Raw genomic sequence first — 14,058 nt, forward strand, 5'->3', positions numbered from 1 at the left:
GAGTGATGCCCTGGTTCTCACTCCTTTTCTATCACTATAATAAATAAATAAATTGATCTATATAATCTATAAATACAATTTATAAATAAGATTGACAGGGAACATCCCAACTCTCATGGAGTTCAGACTATCAGAGAGATGTTAACTTCCACAAGAGTGATTTCATATCACAGTAATGTTCTGCTGTGAAACATAACACAGAGAGAGAGGAGAGAGAGTATGTGGGGAGTGTGGAAGGCTCTTTCTTCCAAGAGGGCAGATTGGGTGCCCCCAGAAACAGATCTGAGCCAAGAACTAGAGAGTAAGTCCTTTATTTAAGAGGGTCTCCCAGGAAGACCCAGTGGAGGATGGAGACAACAGATGAGGAAGGGAAAAAGGGTGAAGGGTTTGCTGAGGGCAGGCTTCAGCTGTGGGCAGCTGGGGCTCATGCTGCAGGGGATTCTGGGAAGCACTATATTCCGACTTCGACGACTGCCCACCAGGGAGTGAAGACTGAGCTTAAGCACCAACCTCACCATTACTGATCAGGTGCTCCAGAGGGCTATCAAATCCCAAGCATGTCTGGCCCTTCCCACAGGCACATAGGCAGAGCTCCTTGGTTACCTGGTAAAATGTGTACTTGCATGACTGAAGCTTCTGGTTTGATCCACACCACTGCATGTATAGCATCAGAGGGTGAGGCCCTGTGAGAGAGACAGAGGCAGAAAGGGGTCAGTAAGTAGTAACACTGCCAGAGGAAGCAGAGGACAGCGTCCTCTCTTTATCTGTTACTCATTTCTGTATTTGCAGAGCTCAGCCTCCCACACAGACCACTTCAATCCCCCCACCCCCATCAAAGATCCATTTGCAGCAAGACCTAGTGACTCCAGGAGGCACCTTCTTAAAGACCTAGCTCAAGCAGCAACTGGCCCTCAGCACCCAGCCCCCAGCACCCAGCCCCCAGCCCCCAGCAGCAGAGCCGGCCCTTCCCTGACTACACTGCCCACCAGTCTCTTGGCTTCTCCACTTCTCCCTTTGGTCCCAGCATTTTCTGAATTACCTCCATACACTCTGGCCTCAGAGCCATTGCTGACTCTGGCCTCTCTTCTGAGAATCGCCCCTGCCTGATGGTGGCTGTCTGTGGAAAATTCCTAGCATGCAATCAACACAGATGTCTGCTGAGAGCCAGACCCAGGAAGGAGCCCAAATCAGCACAGACCCCTCCTTTCTGAGTGTGCAGTAAAGTGAAGGAAGAAAAGTGTTTTCCTAACTCATTGCACAAAGCACTACTGTTAGAAAACACATTCAACTGAGGACAGTGCTAAAACCCTGCTGGCTTTATGTAACACTTTGTGAGTGAGTCAGGCAGCAGTGTGGTCTCCCAGCTTGCTTGCAAGGTGCTCTCGGGAGGTGCACACGATGACTTGCTGGCAAAAGGACACAGTTGGCCACTGCAGGGCCTCTTTGTTTTAGGGGGCTGCTGGGGGTCCACCAGGCAGGCTACCTAACTATGTAGACCAGGTAATTCCTGACAGACTGGCTAAAAACTATTTTGGGAAGAGCTGAAATTGGAATAAAATCAAGTCTCCTCTGATATTTGCATGTTGGGGAGTGGAGGGACTTGATCTGAGAGACTGGGCCTTGGTGTCACAGACACTGTATCATAAGCAATCGTGTGAATGAGACCAAGGAAGACAGAGAAGCACTGATGCACAGGGCAGGGGGAGCAGACTGGGTCTGGAGTCTCTTCCTGGGGTGAGCATGAAAGCTGAAAGAGAGGAGGAAGGACATTGTGGACAGACAGAACTGTGAGTGTTAGGCTCTGTGAAGAGAAAGAGCTGGGGGGGGGGAGACAAGGGGAGGTGGTGTGGTTGGGTGAAGGGTGGGCTGTGGGCAGTCGGGAGATCAGGCAGGGACTGGGAATGGATCCTTAGCGATCTGGAAAGACTGGAAGGGTTTGCATCCACCTAACCACCCAGCCTGGGAGTTCTGAGATGGTCCTCAGGTCTGCCCTTAGCCTTTGCCCTAAACAGAGCCCCCCACTGAGCCTGCATAGGGTTGCCCTGATGGCTGGCTGGCTGGCTGGGGTCTGACTTGGGTTCCTCACTAACACAGACCCTCCAAAGGGGTGTCTTACATTCTTCGAGGTCTTCCTGGAAGTCCCTCCTTTGAGAAGACTTCTAACCTTTTAATCAGAAGAGAGCACCACCTCCCCTCCCCTCCCCAGCACTTTGAACACTGGGGAGTTTTGAGCACTGGTACCTATGAAGGTGGATTGCTATCTGGACTATAGCTAGGGGTATGAGGGTGCTGCCAGGTACCTGGCTGTGTGTGCTTTTCCCCTACGTCCTGGGGTCTGGCAGCCTGCCTGCCTCTTAGACCTGGAGAGCACGGGATCTATGCAAAAGGGCCTGTGTTCACAGACCTGGATGGGGATCCTGTCTTGGATTCCAGAATGGGTCAGGAAATAAGAGAATGTTACAGGGGCCGGGTTGAGTGCATACTTTACTGTTTACAAGGTCCCAGGTTCAAGCCCCCATCTCCGTCTGCAGAGGAGATGCTTCACAAGCAGTGAAGCAGTGCCATGGTATCTCTCTGTCTCTCTCCTTCTCTATCTCCCCTTCCTTCTCAACTTCTGTCTCTATCCAGTCTCTCTCTCTCTGTGTGTGTGCGTGTGCATGTGTGTGTGTTTATGGAGAGAGAGAGAGAACATGAGAATGTCACTACTATGCCTCGCTGCCCCTAGAATCAAGGTTGGAGAGGCTGGGGGCTAGTGGAAGGGAAAATGAGTTCTGGCAAATCCACCCTGGGAGTATATCTCCTACAGAGGCCTCTCACCCCCCACCCAGCCACTTTGCATCATGAAGGAAGGGAATGGGAGCCATTTGTCATTGTCCCAGAAAACTGATTGACAGGAGGGGTGGGATGGGGAGGGGAAGTATCCCTTCAATGGAGAATCTGCAGCTGCCTGTCTTTAAGGTAAAATTACCGTAATTACTCCAATTACCAAATCCATCAAGCACTTTGGACTGAGGAGGCCAGAGAACAATCAGATCTGAGGAGTGGGAGTCATGAGGGTGGGGCACGAAGTGCAGGGGGAGGCAGCCACTGATGTTGGACCAGGCTCTTGTTCAGGTGGGGGTGGGGAAATGCAGAGAAAGCACAATCAGCCAGCATCCCACTTTGCTCCCACAGTGCAATTTTTCTTTCATACTAGAAAGAATTTTTTTTTTTAAAAAAAAAAGCCTCTCTCCGGTTTCTTCTGCTTTCACAAAACCCAATTTTCCATGGTCAGCTAACCTGGGGCTTCATTCATTCTCCTGAGAGTGAAAGCTGAAAAAGCAAGAACAATGGCTGGCACCTCCCGTGGTTCTGTGCCAGGCTCTATGCAGAGACTTTTCTTTCCTTTCCTTTTCTCCTTTCTTTTCTTCTCTTTCCTTTCTTATTGGACAGAAAGCTAGAGGGGAGGAAGAGAGAGAGAAGGAGAAAGAGACACCTGCAGCACTGCTTCACCACTTGTGAGCTTCCCCCCTCAGCAGGTGGGGACCGTGGGCTTGAACCCAGGTCCTTGAGCATTGTAATGTGTACACTCCACAGGATGCATCGCCACCTGGGCCTGCAGGGAGATTTTCAAGCTTTGTCCCTCCCAACCCTTTTAGCAGGATTGGTCCCATTTTACAGATGTGGAGTAGAGTCTTTCCTTTTGACCACTCGGAGGCATCAGGGAACAGCCTGAGGCCTGGTTTGCCTCTGGGCCCCTCACCCCAACCCTGCCAAATGGAACTCAAGATTTATTTGGTGAAATGAAGGCTGAGGCTGGGAGACTTGGGGCTCACCGGGAATATCGCTTGACTATCCTCATCCCCCTGCCCCTTTCTGTGCCTTCTCCATCTAACCTATGCCCTGGACACTGGCAGCTGGGGCTCCTGATGGGACAGCAGTGACCACCAAGCCCACTCACTAAGACAGAGGGTGACCCTGCTCACCAGGAGAGCGATTTTAATTCTGTGGACTCATGTGTGTTTTTATTTATTTATTTATTTATTTATTCCCTTTGGTTGCCCTTTTTGTTTTATTGTTGTAGTTATTATTGTTGTTGTTGGATAGGACAGAGAGAAATGGAGAGAGGAGGGGAAGACAGAGAGGAGGAGAGAAAGATAGACACCTGCAGACCTGTTTCACCGCTTGTGAAGCGACTCCCCTGCAGGTGGGGAGCCGGGGGCTCGAACCGGGATCCTTATGCCGGTCCTTGTGCTTTGCGCCACCTGCGCGTAACCCGCTGCGCTATAGCCCGACTCCCTCATGTGTGTTTTATCTCACTTTAATTTTATTTCTTTATTATTGGATAGAGACAGAGAGAAATTGAGAGGGGAGATAGAGAGAGACAGAAAGACATCTGCAGCTCTACTTTAACACTCTTGAAGCTTTCCCTCTGCAGGTGGGGCCAGGGGTTTGAACCCAGGTCCTGTGCGCTTAACCAGGTGCACCACCACTGGTTGACCCCCTGTGTGTTTGATCTCTACTGAAAGATAGAGACATGAACCTACCATGGTAACCATTGCAGGTGTGCAGGTCAGGAGGATTAAATACAGTCACAGTGCGTAATGTCATCACTCCATTCCACTGCCAAAACTTGTTTCTTTTCTTTTTTTTAATGTAATTTTTTAAAAAATAAATATTAGGGAGTTGGGCTGTAGCGCAGCGGGTTAAGCGCAGGTGGCGCAAAGCACAAGGATCGGCATAAGGATCCCGGTTCCAACCCCGGCTCCCCCCACCTGCAGGGGAGTCGCTTCACAGGCGGTGAAGCAGGTCTGCAGGTGTCTATCTTTCTCTCCTCCTCTCTGTCTTCCCCTCCTCTCTACATTTCTCTCTGTCCTATCCAACAACAACAACAATAAAACAACAAGGGCAACAAAAGGGAATAAATAAAATAAATATTAAATAAATAAATAAATAAACATTATTTACTTACTGGATAGAGACACAGAGAAATCAAGGGGGGAGAGATTTGCAGTCCTGCTGTCTTCAGGTAGGAATTGGGGGCTTGAACCTGGGTCCTCATACATGGTGATGTGTGTGCTCAACCAGGAGCACCAATGCCCAAGCCCCAAACAGAAACATCACCCCCTACATTCAATTCTTTTGGGTATAAACCCAGAATTGGAATTGCTAAATCTGGTGATTATTACATGTTTATGTTTTACACTGCCAAACTTTTTTATATATTCTATATACTACAATAAAAGATGAGATCAGATGTGTTCTGGGTGGTATGGCCATAAGCTCGCACAATAAAAGAAACGTCTAAAAATAAAGTCAATAGAATAAACTGACATTCCTAGAAGGGACATCTGTGGCTTCGGGCACTCTCTGGTTCCCTGTCAGGCTATTTGTAGGCCAATTGGAAAAGCATGGCTAGTCATTCACTAATTGACACAGTTAATACCAAAATATTGACTGAGTGAGTACTTTCTGTGTGTCAGGAACTCTGCTTACTGTTGGGGATATGATGATGTGCAAAGCCAGCCCCAACCCCAGACTCCGGGAGCTCACAGCCTGGAGGGGAGGCAGCGCCTGTTCATGGAATCACCATCTGCGGCATTAAAAGTGCAGAGCCAGTTCTCAGAGCCCAGACCCAGGGATATCCACTGCATGTAAATTCTCCCTCCATAAAATAAGGATTTCAGGTGCTGCCTGAAAGGGTTAAACTGGGGCTCAAGTTAGGTGGTTGTTAGAAGTAAAATGAGTTGGTGGGGGTAGATAGCACAATGGTTATGCAAACAGACTTTCAAGCCTGAAGCTCCCTCAAGTCCCAGGTTCAGTCCCCCAGGTTCTGCTAAGCCAGAGCTGAGCAGTGCTCTGGCTAAAAAAAATAAAAAAAAATAAAATGAGTTAATGTCTGCAGAGTGCTTAGATTGAAGACTGGCACAGAATTACCGGGCAAGTAAATGGTAACCAAGGTAACCTGAAAACAAGACTTTTGGCCAGTAAGTGGGGCAAGAGAGAGAAATAAACACAGAGGACACATGTGCGGGGAGCAAGGAATGAGAGGTGAGGGGGAAAAGACAGCGACTGTGAACCTGGTTTCCTGAGGTTCTCTGCTGGCCAAGGGGAAGAGTCCCCATCACATGCCAGCACCTTCTGGGCCCAGAGACCAGCCTCTGCAGATTAACCCCTGTTCAGCTCCAATCTGTGTTTGGTTTTTTTCCCCCTCCAGAGTTATTGCTGGGTTTTGGTGCTGACACTATGAATCCACTGCTCCCAGCAGACCGTTTTTCCATTTTATTGGATAGGACAGAGAAATTGAGAGGGGAGGGGAAGATAGAGAGGGGGAGGGAAAGACATCTGCAGACCTGCTTCACCACTTGTGAAGTGACTCCCCCTGTAGGTAGGGAGCCAGAGGCTCAGACTGGGACACCTGCACAGGTCCTTGCGCTTCCTACTATGTGCCCTTAACCCAGCGCGCTATCACCCAGCCCCACAATCCATGTTTTTTCCATTTTTTTATCCACTGTACCTGCACACACTGGACCACCACAAAGAACAACAGTTGCCAACAGCTGCTTCTCTTTACTGAATCCACTTTGTGTGCAAAGCACAGCTTGGCAATTGATAATGGAAGCTGAGCCAAATGAAAGAGCTCGGATTTGGTCACATTTCAGCCACAGAAACAGCAGTTTACCATGGTTCAACTCAAGACATGCTTGCTTCAATTTTCATGACAAGTCTGTAGAGGAGACATTACTATTCTGCGTGTGTGTGTGTGTGTGTGTGTATGTGTGTGTATCTTAAAGGAAGATGAATACCCAAAGTTTCACAACTGCAAGTGGCTGGACTTGAACACAACCTTATGTTGTACACAAAGTTAAAGTGTCAATTTAGTGATAGAGAGGGACACAGAACACAGGCCTTCCAGGGTATCCCCCAAAGTCCCCAAGTTTCCAGACAGGCTGACCCCAGCTCTGCAAACTCTGGGCATATGGCTCCTCAGTTTTCTTGGAGTACCAGTGTCCTGCCCCTCTGTGTATGACTCCCCTGCTGCCCGGTCATCTTGCCTTCTCCCGGCCTGCTTCTCCCTAGTGTTCCAGAGCTTGTTGCAGGCACAGTCCCTGGCCAGGGCTAGATTGTGCTTCTCTGTTTCCCCAGGAGTTGGCCTCATTCTACCCATCTTATCCTTGCCCTCTTTTAATCCTCCCTCCAGTTCAGGTTTGCCTTTAATTCACAGCTCATTAGGAGACCAAAGAGGCTGGAGGTGCCCTACATCTGAGAGACCCTGGCAGGCCCCTTTACACACCCTATAAGGTGTCTCCCATGGCAGGTGATAAGGGACTCTCCCTGGGTTGCTCTTTGTGATGCAGGGGTGGGGCGGGGCTGGGACCTGGCTCCAAAATCCCCCATCAGTAACTGGGCCAAAATTCAGCTGTTTGGGGGTTGAGACTAAAGCACTGGGGAAGCGGCGGCAGCCCCCTCTTCCAGGCTGCACAGGACAAGGACAGTTAATTCCTCTGGTGTTATCAGCTGGGCACAGGCGCTGGTTGCATAGCAACCCAGATTGTTCTCTGTCTCCAGTGCTCAAAAAAAAAAAATCAGCATTTTCTCCAACCCCACCCCACATCAATGAGATGGAAATGGGCCTAGGGCAGCCCAGACTCCCTGTCCCCCAAGTGTGGCTTATTTACAGGAAGCCCCACCCCCAGCCCCCATCCCTTGGTGGTTTTCCCTTGTGCCAGGCTGGAGGCAGGAGCTTGCAACTACAGCTGTAGTTTTAGGATCTGGTGCCGGGTTTGTGCAAGGAGATGCTAGCTAGATCTGGGACTTGGGGGGACAGGCCTGTATGAGGGAGTCCCAGACAGTTCTGGTAGTTATTTTTACTTGTCCATTCATTAAAAAAGATTATTGGACCCTGACTGGGTACCATGCCCCCAGCCCTCCCCCACCATTTTATTCCATTTTATTGGAATAAAATGGCTATGAATTCCTTAGTTCTGCTCCCTTTTCAAGTCAGGGCTGGCTCTGGGCCTGTTTGACTGGTAGAATGTGACAGTGGTGACAGTGTATGGATGAGACTTGTCCCCAGGAGTTCAGGGGCTTCTCCCTTTGCCACTTGAACTGTTCCTTCCTGGAACCCCTCCTCTGTGATGTGAAGAAGCCCAAGTAGCCACACAGAGAGACCCGTCCTCAGTCTGTCCTGCTGGTAGGTCATGTGAGAAAACTATAGGTTCCATTTGAAACATTAGAATCAGGGGGCCAGGTGGTGGTGCAACTGGTTGAGCACACGTTACCATGTACAAAGACCTAGGTTCAAGCCCCCATATGCAAGTTTGAGAAGCAGTGGGCTAGGGAAAGCAGAAAGAGAGAGTGCCATGGAGGGTTGGATGTGTGACATGGGGATGTTCCAGGGAGAGGCAGGTCTAGGACTTCCCCTGGCCACCTCTACTGTCTCAACTCCTTCAAAGAGACACCATCATAAGAGCTCATGAGAGGAAACAGGGCTGCCCTTCAGCGTCTTTTGACAGGACCCAGCTCTGTTGTCTGTCTGCCTCCCTCTCCTACTCCAGGCGACCCCTCCATGTATTACAGCATCAGCCACAATGACATAATCATGGATAATTGTGGGTAATTCCCTTACTCATGTGCCCATGCTGTGTGCACGTGTCACGTCAACCACCCTGTACTTCAGTCCTTGAGCTCTGATGTCTGGTGGGGGTGGGGTTGCAGCTTCATCTGAATGATAATAAGAGAACTCTGCCAAGTCCTCATAGATTAGCTGGTGGAAGAGTTATTGGGAAGGAGGCCTTGCAAGCATTGCTCACCTCCCTGCATTGTCACTCTCCCTGTCCCCATCACCATGTGCCTGCAGCTCCCTCAACCTGGCCCACTAGATTAGAGAACCCAACTCACTCATGCTGTTCTCCAATCTTGCTTAACTGTGTTTCTCCCCAGGACCTTGTGAATTCTACCCAGTGTGAGAGCTCCAACACCCTGCCCACTGTTAGTCCAGCAGCTTGTCTTTCCACTGTCATGCCAAGGGCATTGGGGACACTACCATTTAAACCTGATAACTACCCAGACAGGAGGTAGGGCTGCTTTCATTCCCATCACACAGAGGAGGAGACTAAGGCACAGGATGTGAAATACATTCCCCAAAGCTCCATGACTGGAGTCACTATCAGCCTGCTCTGATAGATGGACACACTGTCCTTTGTTAGTATGGCTTCCTGTCATTTTTGTTGTGGTTCCAGGGAAGAAGGAAACATGACACATTTTGTTGAGCATCTTCATGGCTCCTAGAGCCCACAGCCCTCTCCCCATTGCCTGCTATAAAGGCCTAGCCATGTCCTTTACTCTGAAGGACACTGAGGAAGGATCTGGCAGAGCTGAGTTTTGACCAGGGGTCACTATGTTTTGGGGACAGGATCAAGTACATCTGTTGTGACATCACCAAGTCTTTGCAAGTCCCTAGCTGCCAGCTCCTGGGACAGCACCTTTCAGCTCTTCCTGCAGCTATTAGTGCAGCAAATTAGCATTGTAATTGCCTTTTAACTATTCCGGGCTGGGAAAGAGACTGGGCTGGCCCTCCTTCTCCCCCACCCCACTCTGCTCTCCAACCAAATAACCCCTAGGCACTTCTTCCTCTGGCCCAGGACTCACACCCACCCACTATCCCCACCGACACTTGTGACACCTCCCAGAAAGACATTTTGCATAAGGAGAAGGAGGGGGGAGGAGGAGAAGGGAGGGGAAGGGAAAGGGAAGGAGGGGGGAAGGGGAGTGGGAGGAAGAGAGGGAAGGAGGAGGAAGGGGGGAGGAAGAGAGGAGGGAAGGGGGAAGAGGAGGAAGAAGGGCTATGAGTCAAACCTCAAAGGCTTATTGTGACAGAAGTATTAATGCCAGGCCTAGTTACTGGCACACTCTGAGCCCTTGTCACGTTGCTGTGTTTGGTGGCCCAGGCAAGGTAAGAATATGCAAGTTGACAGCAAAGCCATGGCTGGCACTCTGGTCATCTGACTTTGAGTTTTTCTTGAACTGCTGTGTCCATCCTTAAATGTATCCTTCACTGGCCAGGTGATTTGTACCATCGTGTGAGCAGATAGTAACTGAGACCCTGACTGAAGGCATTCGACTCACCATGAGTTTTTACTGCAACCAATCAGGGTTTAATTAAAAGAGGGGATTTACCCCAATTGTAATGCAACCACTAGGTTTTATTATTTCTATTAGAGACAGAAATTAAGAGGGGAGGAGATAAATATTTTTATTTATTATTGGATAGAGAAAGAGAAGCTCCACAGTCCCAGGTTCAATCCCCTGCACCACTATAAACCAGAGCTGAACAGTGCACGGTTAAAAAAAAAAAAAAAAACGTATTGGCAGAATGAAAGTCTTGGAAAAAACAAAACAAAACAGATTTTCATGCCTGAGGTACCAAAAGTCCCAGGTTCAATCTCAAGCACCACCATAAACCAGAGCTGGGTGGCTCTGCGGCCATTGGGAGCATAGGGCAGACAGTGTCCGGACCGTCCTTGGCCCTTTCTCTCCACTCTTCTCCAATTGGAGGGAGCAGGGCACTGACAGAGGCGTCCTCGCCTCTTCCTGCGGGGGTTTAGTTTAGTCACGCGACTCTCATTTTCTCAACAACAGACAAATTTTCCACTCGCCTCTGCTCCGGCCAGCAAATGCGAAGAGGGACATCTTCTTGGCCGCCTGGTTAACGGTGCAGAGCGAGCGAGAGCCGCGCAGCAGGGAACGCTGGGCGCCCCTGCCGCCCCAACTCATTTGCTGCCTTTGCAGCCCCGCAGCCCCGCAGCCCGAAGCCTCCCACCACCCCTTGACTCGCGCAGGCATAGAGCGGCCGTGGCCCGGGAGGGGGCGCCGAGCTGCAGCTCTTTTTTCTGGCTCCTTTTGGCCCTTTGTTCTTACCAGGCAATGGCACCATGGGGAAAAGCGGCGCGCTGGGGTGCCAGTGGTTGTGAGGCTTGTACTCCGACCTCTCCACACCCAGACCATCTTGCTGTCTGAAAGGGATATTGTTATTATTACTGTTATTATTATTTGCATTTTACTAGGAGGTTACGAGCTCTGCTCAATGTTATGCCAAACCCAGGAATTCCGGCCTCTAGATTCCTGGTTCGGTGCTTTGAAGCTCTATTCATTCTATCATTCTGTGTTGACATCCATTTTTTAAAAATACATATTTATTTTAAGCTTTATTTATTATATTTGATCGGCAGAGAAATTCAAAGGGAAGGGGATAGAGAGGGAGAGATGCAGATAGACACCTGTAGCACTGCTTCATCGTCTGTGAAACTTCCCCCCTGCAGGTGAAGACTGGGGCTTGAACCCGGATTCTTGTGCACTGTAATATATGCACTTAACCAGGTGCGCCACTGCCTGGTCTCAAAAATATATTTATGGGAATCGGGCTGTAGCGCAGCGGGTTAAGCGCACTTGGCGCGAAGCGCAGAGACCCACATAAGCCCCTGGCTCCCCACCTTCAGGGGAGTCGCTTCACAGGCGGTGAAGCAGGTCTGCAGCTGTCTTTCTCTCCCCCCTCTGTCTTCCCCTCCTCTCTCCATTTCTCTTGTCCTATCTAACAACGACAACAACAATAACTACAACAATAAAAACAACAACAAAAGAAACAATAGGGAAAATAAATAAAATTGTATATATATATTTATTTTGAATAGAGACAGAAAGAAATTGAGGGGGGAGATAGAAACATCTGCAGCACTGCTTGACCACTTGTGAAGCTTCCCTCCTGCAGGTGAGAACTAGGGGCTTGAACCCAGGTTCTTGCACACTGATGTGTGCACTCAACTAGGTTCACCACCACCTGGCACAAATTTTTTTTTTTCTTAACTAGAGCACTACTCAGCTCTGGCTTATGGTGGTTCTAGGGAAATGAACTTGAAACCTTGGAGCCGCAGGCATGAGAGTCTCTTTGCATAACCATTGGGCTGTCTCCCCTACACTGAAACTCATTTTTGCCTCCAAGGTTATTGCTGGGGCTGGGTACCTGTACTACAAATCCACTGCTCCTGGAGGCCTGATGCTCCTGTTACTCTTGTTGTTGTCACCTCTCCAGAGGAAAACAGGTTGGGGGTATGGATTGACCTGCTAACGCCCAGGTCCAGTGGAGAAGCAATTACAAAAACCAAAACTCCTACCTTCTGTACCCCAAAAAGAATTTTGACCCATACTCCCACAGTGGGAAATATCACTAGAGTCATCAGAGCCCCAGTTCCACCAGGACTCAGAAATGTTATGACCAGGAATTTTGTTTTTCTACTTTTAAATTTGTGATTCATAGTAGGTTACAAGATTGTAAGATTACAATGTATAGGTCCATACCACATTCACCACCAAAGTTCCCACCTCTTAAAGATAACCCCAATATTTCTCACCAGTTTACAGTTTAATTGCTTCTGTTTTGTTCTCAAGTCCATGTGTATCAAATCATTAGATTTTACATATGAGTGAAACCTTAGGTAGTTGTCTCTCTTCTCCTTACTTATTTCTCAAGGCATAATCACCTTCAGTTGCATCCATTTTGTCCCAAAGGACACAATAGCATTGTGTGTGCGTGTGTGTGTGTGTGTGTGTGTGTGTGTGTGTGTGTGCCACCACCAAGATTATAGCTGTGGCTCAGTGCCTATACTATGAATCCACAGCTCCTGATGACCATATTTTTTCCTTTTTTTCTATTAAATAGAACAGAGAGAAATTGAGAGATGTAAAGCAGGAGAATTGCTTCACTGTGAAGCTTCCCCCTGTAGGTGGGGAACAGGGACTTAAATCCAGATCCATGCACTTGGGAATGTGTGTGCTCAACCGCGAGCTCCACTGCCCAGCCCCATAATAACATCTTTGTGATTGCAGAGTAGTATACCATGGAATATATATCCCATACCTTCTTTAGCTAGTCATCTGTTAATGGGTATCTAGGTTGCTTCTACTCTTTGGCTATTGTGAGTAATACAGCTTTGAACATAGGGGTGAACATGTCCCTTCAAATTAGTGTTTCAGTGCCCTTTGGATAAGTGGCTTTAGAGTGGTATTGCTGGATCATAAGGTAATTCCATTTTCATTTGTTTAAGGCTTCTCCATACAGTCTTCTAAAGGGGCTGGCCCAGTTTGCATTCCTTCCAGCATTGAAACAGAGTTCCTTTTTCTCTACAACCTCAACAACACTTGTCATTTCCTGATTTGTTGATGGAAGCCATTCTCTCAGGTGTGAGATAGTATCTCAGTATGGTTTTAACTTGCACTTCTCTAATGATAAGTGAAGTGGAGCATTTCTAGGAATCTTTGTTTTTGCACTGTCTGGAGAACAGCTAAGGAAGTCAGGCACTATTTATTATCTTGAGAGGAAAGGGAAAGGGAAGGACACCTAGAAACTAATAAGTGTAGGCATGGCTTAGAAAAGAAGTAAAGGAAGGCCCTTAGAATTGAATAAAAATGGGATCAGCTTCCACATGGGGTCAGCCATCTTTGCCCAAATGGCCTAATTGTTTCTCTGGTGACTCCCCCCTTTTTTTCATATTTATTTATTCCCTTTTGTTGCCCTTGTTTTATTTTTGTAATTATTGGTGTCGTTCTTGTTGGATAGAACAGAGAGAAATGGAGAGAGGAGGGGATGACAGAGAGGGGGAGAGAAAGATAGATACCTTCAGACCTGCTTCACCGCCTGTGAAGCAACTCCCCTGCACGTGTGCTTAACGTGCCACGTGTGCTTAACCCAATGTGCTATTGCCTGACTCCTTGGTGACTGACTCCCTTTTAATATTCCTGATGAAAAGTTTAAAATATGGGGTGTAGGGAGGGGTTGTGTGTGTGTGTGGCGCAAAGCGCAAGGACCAGCATAAGGATCCTGGTTTGAGCCCCCAGCTCCCCACCTGCAGGGGAGTCGCTTCACAGGCGGTGAAGCAGGTCTGCAGGTATCTGTCTTTCTCTCCCCCTCTCTGTCTTCCCCTCCTTTCTCCATTTCTCTCTGTCCTATCCAACAATGACAACAACAATAAAACAACAAGAGCAACAAAATGGAATAAATAAATAAATTTTTTTTTTTAAAAAGAC

The 14,058-nt window shown here is 48.5% G+C and overlaps 1 long non-coding RNA gene across 1 annotated transcript in view; it reads right to left on the minus strand.

Annotated features, from left to right (window-relative positions):
- Positions 1 to 295: 295 nt before the first annotated feature.
- LOC132541902 (uncharacterized) overlaps positions 296 to 14,058 on the minus strand; it is a 74,459-nt gene continuing 60,696 nt past the window's right edge. The window contains exons 2-3 of the long non-coding RNA XR_009553014.1: positions 10,900 to 10,994; positions 296 to 683 (exon numbers count right to left, since the gene is read on the minus strand). This is a non-coding gene — a long non-coding RNA (uncharacterized LOC132541902). The remainder of the gene's footprint in view (positions 684 to 10,899; positions 10,995 to 14,058) is intronic.

The sequence above is a fragment of the Erinaceus europaeus genome, chromosome 1, assembly GCF_950295315.1.
Source record: "Erinaceus europaeus chromosome 1, mEriEur2.1, whole genome shotgun sequence".
Classification (NCBI taxonomy): domain Eukaryota; kingdom Metazoa; phylum Chordata; class Mammalia; order Eulipotyphla; family Erinaceidae; genus Erinaceus; species Erinaceus europaeus.